General features: G+C 48.0%; 1 protein-coding gene across 3 annotated transcripts in view; it reads right to left on the bottom strand.

The window, feature by feature from the left end:
• The window catches only part of LOC109884327 (ras-related protein Rab-27B-like), a 117,464-nt gene that overhangs the window by 40,923 nt on the left and 68,574 nt on the right, over positions 1-7,967 (bottom strand). Inside the window, exon 1 of one of the 3 annotated variants that reach the window (XM_031802673.1) lies at positions 7,692-7,870. The exons of the other annotated variants lie outside the window; for them this stretch is intronic. The gene's annotated coding sequence lies outside the window, so the exon portion shown is untranslated. Of the gene's footprint in view, positions 1-7,691; positions 7,871-7,967 lie in introns of those variants that run through there. 3 annotated transcript variants of the gene reach the window in all.

Below are 7,967 nucleotides of genomic sequence, written 5' to 3' on the forward strand. Positions count from 1 at the left end.
GAGTCCACTCCGAAAATGCGATGTGGTTCAGATATGAGTGGCTGACATCTAATGTCATTAGGCCTACATTTTTGTTTGGTGAATCGAGAGACGTCTTTTACACCACTGTTTGGAGGCTGGAAATATGTTGAGAGTGGACTAACGTGCGTGGGGAACCGAGTAAATGGGCCCTTTGACAATCAGATGACAACATCTGACTGGTTGTGTTAATGCCACAATTAAAAAGGTCAGACGTTTAAAAAAATGAAATGACTCATCTTTACGACTAGGCCCACAGATATCCTACTGAATGAATAGTGGTTCTATGTAATTCTATCCTACTGAATGAATAGGAGTTCTATGTAATTCTATCCTACTGAATGAATAGTGGTTCTATGTAATTCTATCCTACTGAATGAATAGGAGTTCTATGTAATTCTATCCTACTGAATGAATAGGAGTTCTATGTAATTCTATCCTACTGAATGAATAGGAGTTCTATGTAATTCTATCCTACTGAATGAATAGGAGTTCTATGTAATTCTATCCTACTGAATGAATAGGAGTTCTATGTAATTCTATCCTACTGAATGAATAGGAGTTCTATGTAATTCTATCCTACTGAATGAATAGGAGTTCTATGTAATTCTATCCTACTGAATGAATAGGAGTTCTATGTAATTCTATCCTACTGAATGAATAGGAGTTCTATGTAATTCTATCCTACTGAATGAATAGGAGTTCTATGTGATTCTATCCTGTTGAATGAATAGGAGTTCTATGTAATTCTATCCTACTGAATGAATAGGAGTTCTATGTAATTCTATCCTACTGAATGAATAGTGGTTCTATATAATTCTATCCTACTGAATGAATAGGAGTTCTATGTAATTCTATCCTACTGAATGAATAGTGGTTCTATGTAATTCTATCCTACTGAATGAATAGGAGTTCTATGTAATACTATCCTACTGAATGAATAGTGGTTCTATGTAATTCTACCATGGGGTTCCCCATGGGTTCAAGGGGTTGGGGGGTGGGCTCCCATCAAGGCATGGGGGGTGGGCTGCCATCAAGGCATGGGGGGTGGGCTGCAATCAAGGCGGGGGGGGGGGGGGGCTGCCATCAAGGCAGGGGGGTGGGCTGCCATCAAGGTAGGGGTGGGCTGCCATCAAGGCGGGGGGGGGTGGGCTGCCATCAAGGTAGGGGGGGGCCTGCCATCAAGGCAGGGGGGTGGCCTGCCATCAAGGTAGGGGGGGGGCCTGCCATCAAGGCAGGGGGGGTGGGCTGCCATCAAGGCAGGGGGGGGTGGGCTGCCATCAAGGCAGGGGGGGTGGGCTGCCATCAAGGCAGGGGGGGTGGGCTGCCATCAAGGCAGGGGGGGGTGGGCTGCCATCAAGGCGGGGGGGGAGGGGGGCTGCCATCAAGGTGGGGTGGGTGGGCTGCCATCAAGGCAGGGGGGGGCCTGCCATCAAGGCGGGGGGGGGGGCTGCCATCAAGGCTGGGGGGGGGGGCTGCCATCAAGGCAGGGGGGTGGGCTGCCATCAAGGCAGGGGGGGGTGGGCTGCCATCAAGGCAGGGGGGGGGCTGCCATCAAGGCGGGGGGGGTGGGCTGCCATCAAGGCTGGGTGGGCTGCCATCAAGGCAGGGGGGTGGGCTGCCATCAAGGCAGGGGGGGTGGGCTGCCATCAAGGCAGGGGGGTGGGCTGCCATCAAGGCAGGGGGGTGGGCTGCCATCAAGGCTGGGGGGGGGCTGCCATCAAGGCAGGGGGGTGGGCTGCCATCAAGGCTGGGGGGGGGGGCTGCCCCAGGTGTTAGTTCAGGGGGTGAACTAACACCTGTTGCACCAGCAGCTCCAGTCAGACAGAAAGGTTAGAGGTGCAGGAAGTCAACCCGGGAGATCGATCTAACAAAAAGACCCAATATAAACGCATATCCTGAGAGAGAAAGGCTGGTAGAAGGACACGGAGAAACAGAGGACAAGGTAAATATACTCACACAGTCCTCTGATAACCAGGAGATGTAACAGCCTGTCCCCCCCCCCTCCCTCACCTGGTACTGACAGTAACTGCCTGTCCCCCCCTCCCTCACCTGGTACTGACAGTAACTGCCTGTCCCCCCTCCCTCACCTGGTAGTGACAGTAACTGCCTATCCCCCCTCCCTCACCTGGTACTGACAGTAACTGCCGATCCCCACTCCCCGACCTGGAACTGACAGTAACTGCCTATTCCCACTCCCCGACCTGGTACTGACAGTAACTCCCTATCCCCACTCCCCGACCTGGTACTGACAATAAAGGCCTGTAAAATAGCCCCATAACATCATTGATCCACAAGCGTATTTTACAGTAGGTTATTTTCTGCTCGTTCTTTCTCATTTCGACGCCAAACCTACCACTGGTGTGCGCGTGGCCAAAGAGCTTTATTTTCATGTCATCCAACACACGTAAAAAGCCTGGAGTTTGAAAAAAACGGCATTGGCACTTGGATGAGAGCTTTGGTCAGATGACATCATAATAGAGCTCTTTGGAATCCAAATGAATATGCATAAGTAGAAATACCTACTGTCCAATAGGGTGGCGGATCCTTGATGTCATTGAGCTATTATGCTTCCACTGGTCCTGGGGCCCTTGTTAAAGTCAATCTCCCTCACCAACTTCAAACATCTGCTATCTGAGCAGCTAACCGATCGCTGCAGCTGTACATAACGTAACTTGGCCTGAATGACAAGCGTCACGTCGGGAGGAAATATGGCACCATCCCTACAGAGAAGCATGGTAGTAGCAGCATCATGCTGTGGGGATGTTTCTCAGTAGCAGGGACTGGGAGACTAGTCAGGATCGAGGGAAAGATGAATGGAGCAAAGTACAGAGAGCTCCTTGGTGAAAACCTGCTCCAGAGTGTTCAGGACCTCAGACTGGGGTGAAGGTTCACCCTCCAACAGGACAATGACCCTAAACACACAGACAAGACAACGCAGGAGTGGCTTCGGGACAAGTCTCTGAATGTCCTTCAGTGGCCCAGCCAGAGCTCGGACTTGAACCTGATCGAACATCTCTGGAGAGACCTGAAAATAGCTGTGCAGCGATGCTCCCCATCCAACCTGACAGAGCTTGAGAGGATCTGCAGAGAAGAATGGGAGAAACTCCCCAAATACAGGTGTGCCAAGCTTGTAGCGTCATACCCAAGAAGACTTGAAGCTGTAATCGCTGCCAAAGGTGCTTCAACAAAGTACTGAGTAAAGGGTCTGAATACTTATGTAATTATTATTATTTATGAATTGGCAAAAATGTCTAAAAAACTGTTTTTGCTTTGTCACAATGGGGTAGATGGGTAATAAAACATAATTAAAAAATAGATACATTTTCAATTAAGGCTGTAACAACAACATGTGGAAAACGTAAAGGGCTATGAATACTTTATCTAATCTATAATACAGACCAGTATAGGTGAACTGATCTAATCTATAATATTATCTCCTGAGTGGCGCAGCGGTCTAAGGCACTGCATCTCTGTGCTTGAGGCGTTACTACAGACCCTGGTTCGATTCCAAGCTGTATCACATCCGGCCGTGATTGGGAGTCCCATAGGACGGCGTACAATTGGCCCAGCCTCGTCCGGGTTTGGCCGTGGGGTAGGCCGTCATTTGAAATAAGAATTTGTTCTTTAACTGACTTGCCAAGTTAAATAAAGGTCAATACAATACTAAATGTTTATACCTGACCAAGAACTACAATACTACATGTGGGCTCCCGAGTGGCACAGCAGTCTAAGACACTGCATCTCAGTGGGCACCCGAGTGGCACAGCGGTCTAAGACACTGCATCTCAGTGGGCTCCCGAGTGGCACAGCAGTCTAAGACACTGCATCTCAGTGTGCACCCGAGTGGCACAGCAGTCTAAGACACTGCATCTCAGTGGGCTCCCGAGTGGCACAGCGGTCTAAGACACTGCATCTCAGTGGGCTCCCGAGTGGCACAGCAGTCTAAGACACTGCATCTCAGTGGGCACCCGAGTGGCACAGCGGTCTAAGACACTGCATCTCAGTGGGCTCCCGAGTGGCACAGCGGTCTAAGACACTGCATCTCAGTGGGCACCCGAGTGGCACAGCGGTCTAAGACACTGCATCTCAGTGGGCTCCCGAGTGGCACAGCGGTCTAAGACACTGCAACTCAGTGCTGGAGGCGTCACTATAGACCCTGGTTCAGTGGCCTAAGACACTGCCTCTCAGTGCTAGAGGAGTCACTACAGACCCTGGTTCAGTGGTCTAAGACACTGCATCTCAGTGCTAGAGGCGTCACTACAGACCCTGGTTCAGCAGTCTAAGACACTGCATCTCAGTGCTAGAGGCGTCACTACAGACCCTGGTTCAGCAGTCTAAGACACTGCATCTCAGTGCTAGAGGCGTCACTACAGACCCTGGTTCAGCAGTCTAAGACACTGCATCTCAGTGCTAGAGGCGTCGCTACAGACACCCTGGTTCGATTCCAGCCTATATTACAACCGGCCGTGATTGGGAGTGTCATATGGCGGCGCACAATGAGCCCAGCGTCGCCCGGGTTTGGCTGGGTAGGCTGTCAGTGCAAATAATCATGTGTTCCTAACTGACTTGCCTAGTTAAATAAAGGTTAAATACATTTTTAATGTACATTAAATTATCCATAGGGGAAGTGATTTAACCTATAATACATGCAGAACAAGCTTTAGTTTATACACACCCTGAAACCAGCAGAGTATTGAGAAGTGTACCGTACATTTCCGGATATTTAATTCCGATACATTAACGTCAATACAACAATGCTGAAAGGGTTGATAACTAAACCATTAAATCCACCCATAATTAACTTGTTAAATCAACATGCAGCAACAACTGCTGGGGTGTGTTTGTCAAACTGCAGAGAAACAAGCTTCACCAACAGAGGAACACACACACACACACACACACACACACACACACACACACACACACAGTGAAACAAGCTTCACCAACAGAGGAACACACACACACACACACACACACACACACACACACAGTGAAACAAGCTTCACCAACAGAGGAACATACACACACACACACACACACACAGTGAAACAAGCTTCACCAACAGAGGAACATACACACACACACACACACACACACACACACAGTGAAACAAGCTTCACCAACAGAGGAACACACACACACACACACACACACACAGTGAAACAAGCTTCACCAACAGAGGAACACACACACACACACACACACACACACAGTGAAACAAGCTTCACCAACAGAGGACCACACACACACACACACACACACACACACACAGTGAAACAAGCTTCACCAACAGAGGAACACACACACACACACACACACACACACACACACACACACAGTGAAACAACTTTACCAACAGAGGAACACACACACACACACACACACACACACACACACACACACACACACACACACAGTGAAACAACTTTACCAACAGAGGAAAACACTTGTGGCTTAAGGTTCATTATTAGGTTGGGAGTAATTAGATCACTTACAAGTCAATACTATTTAAATTAATTAGAACAAACCGCCTTTTCATAGGTTAGGAATAATTAGATAATTTGCAAGTCAATAACATTTAAATGAATTAGAACAAACTGCCTTTTCATAGAAACAAGGTGAATTCTAAGTCCCAAATGGTGCCCTGTTAGATTAGTGCTGAACACATTGACAATGAAATAACTAGAACCAGAGGCTCTGTGTAGTGAACAGGGTTCTGTTTGGGACTCACAGAGTAAAACACGCTGTAGGTCTGTGACATCATGTCATGGGATCGGGATTGTTTAGCCTAGCTAAGTATGCATCCCAAATCCCTATATAGTGCACTACTTTTTCCCAGAGCCCTATGGCTCAGGTTAAACATACCGCTATGTAGGGAAAAGGGTGACATTTGTATCAACGGTTACAAATCGGTCTCCTCTTCTCTGAGAGATGAGCCACAAGCAGTCATTAAACCTTTACTGTATACACACACACAGAGAGATGAGCCACAAGCAGTCATTAAACCTTTACTGTATACACACACACACAGAGAGATGAGCCACAAGCAGTCATTAAACCTTTACTGTATACACACACACACAGAGAGATGAGCCACAAGCAGTCATTAAACCTTTACTGTATACACACACACAGAGAGATGAGCCACAAGCAGTCATTAAACCTTTACTGTATACACACACACACAGAGAGATGAGCCACAAGCAGTCATTAAACCTTTACTGTATACACACACACACAGAGAGATGAGCCACAAGCAGTCATTAAACCTTTACTGTATACACACACACACAGAGAGATGAGCCACAAGCAGTCATTAAACCTTTACTGTGCACACACAGAGAGATGAGAGACAGACTGCAGTATTTCATGGTAGGCTACAGTATTTCATGGTAGGCTACAGTATTTCATGGTAGGCTACAGTATTTCATGGTACCATTTGACACAGTGTGTATGTACTGGCTTCATGACCCGGTCAAATGAATAATATCTCAACACAGAGTTTCTGGATGCCGACAGTAAAATCTGGAGCCACCCGAGCCTGAGAACAGCCACTACTTAAACAAAACGATATGTATAATCCAGTTCAGGGACTCGTAATGAAATGGAAACTCAAACTCTATCTAACAAACTACTTCCACTGAAGAAATCGCATCTTTTAAAATATTTTGTATTGATTTATGCACCATATCAATAAGAAGGAAACAGAAGGTATCATGAGGGAGGAAGGGAGAGTCTCTGTCAGGACTACAGAAGTACCTCTATTACAAAGCATTGCGTAATCCACACAGTAAAGTCAAACGCTTGTCAACATGTACAGTTAGGGTGTGATCACATTCCTGCCGAGGACAGACGATCCAGCCTCAAACCAAACCACAACGCAACTCTCGACCTCTGCTCACAACCCATTCACTTCACACTAAACGCCCCTCTCTCCTTCACACTAAACTCCCCTCTCTCCTTCACACTAAACGCCCCTCTCTCCTTCACACTAAATGCCCCTCTCTCCTTCACACTAAATGCCCCTCTCTCCTTCACACTAAACTCCCCTCTCTCTCTCCTTCACACTAAACGCCACTCTCTCTCTCCTTCACACTAAACGCCCCTCTCTCCTTCACACTAAACGCCCCTCTCTCCTTCACACTAAACGCCCCTCTCTCCTTCACACTAAACGCCCCTCTCTCCTTCACACTAAACGCCCCTCTCTCCTTCACACTAAATGCCCTCTCTCTCTCCTTCACACTAATCTCCCCTCTCTCTCCTTCACACTAAACTCCCCTCTCTCCTTCACACTAAACGCCCCTCTCTCCTTCACACTAAACGCCCCTCTCTCCTTCACGCTAAACGCCCCTCTCTCCTTCACACTAAACGCCCCTCTCTCCTTCACACTAAACGCCCCTCTCTCCTTCACGCTAAACGCCCCTCTCTCCTTCACACTAAACGCCCCTCTCTCTCCTTCACACTAAAGACGCCCCTCTCTCCTTCACACTAAACGCCCCTCTCTTCTTCACACTAAACTCCCCTCTCTACTTCACACTAAATGCCCCTCTCTTCTTCCACATTCTATGTCAGCAAGGATACACACTTCTGACTCCAGAACCAACCAACTTCCACCTCTCTCCCTCTCCTTTCTAGGTCAAGCCAGGGAGTAAAAACAGAGTCATCCTTACCTTTTTTTTTTTTTTGAATCTCTGTGTCCTTCACTTAAACCCGTCCTTAACCCCAGTAGCAGCAGTATCCCCTTATCTTCCAACCCCTCAGCCCTGTAGAGTGAACCAGCTGACTAACCTAGCATCCAGCTGTAGCACCAGGCTCTGAAGGCCACGCCCCTAGCTGAAGGTTCCCCTTTATCCTCCCTGTCTTACGCTCCGTTTCTCTCTCGGGTTTCCGTGTGTGTGAGGAAGGGGTGTGGCTGACAGCCCAGGAGGTGGGGCAAGGCTTACTCT

Source organism: Oncorhynchus kisutch, linkage group LG23, assembly GCF_002021735.2.
Source record: "Oncorhynchus kisutch isolate 150728-3 linkage group LG23, Okis_V2, whole genome shotgun sequence".
NCBI lineage: Eukaryota > Metazoa > Chordata > Actinopteri > Salmoniformes > Salmonidae > Oncorhynchus > Oncorhynchus kisutch.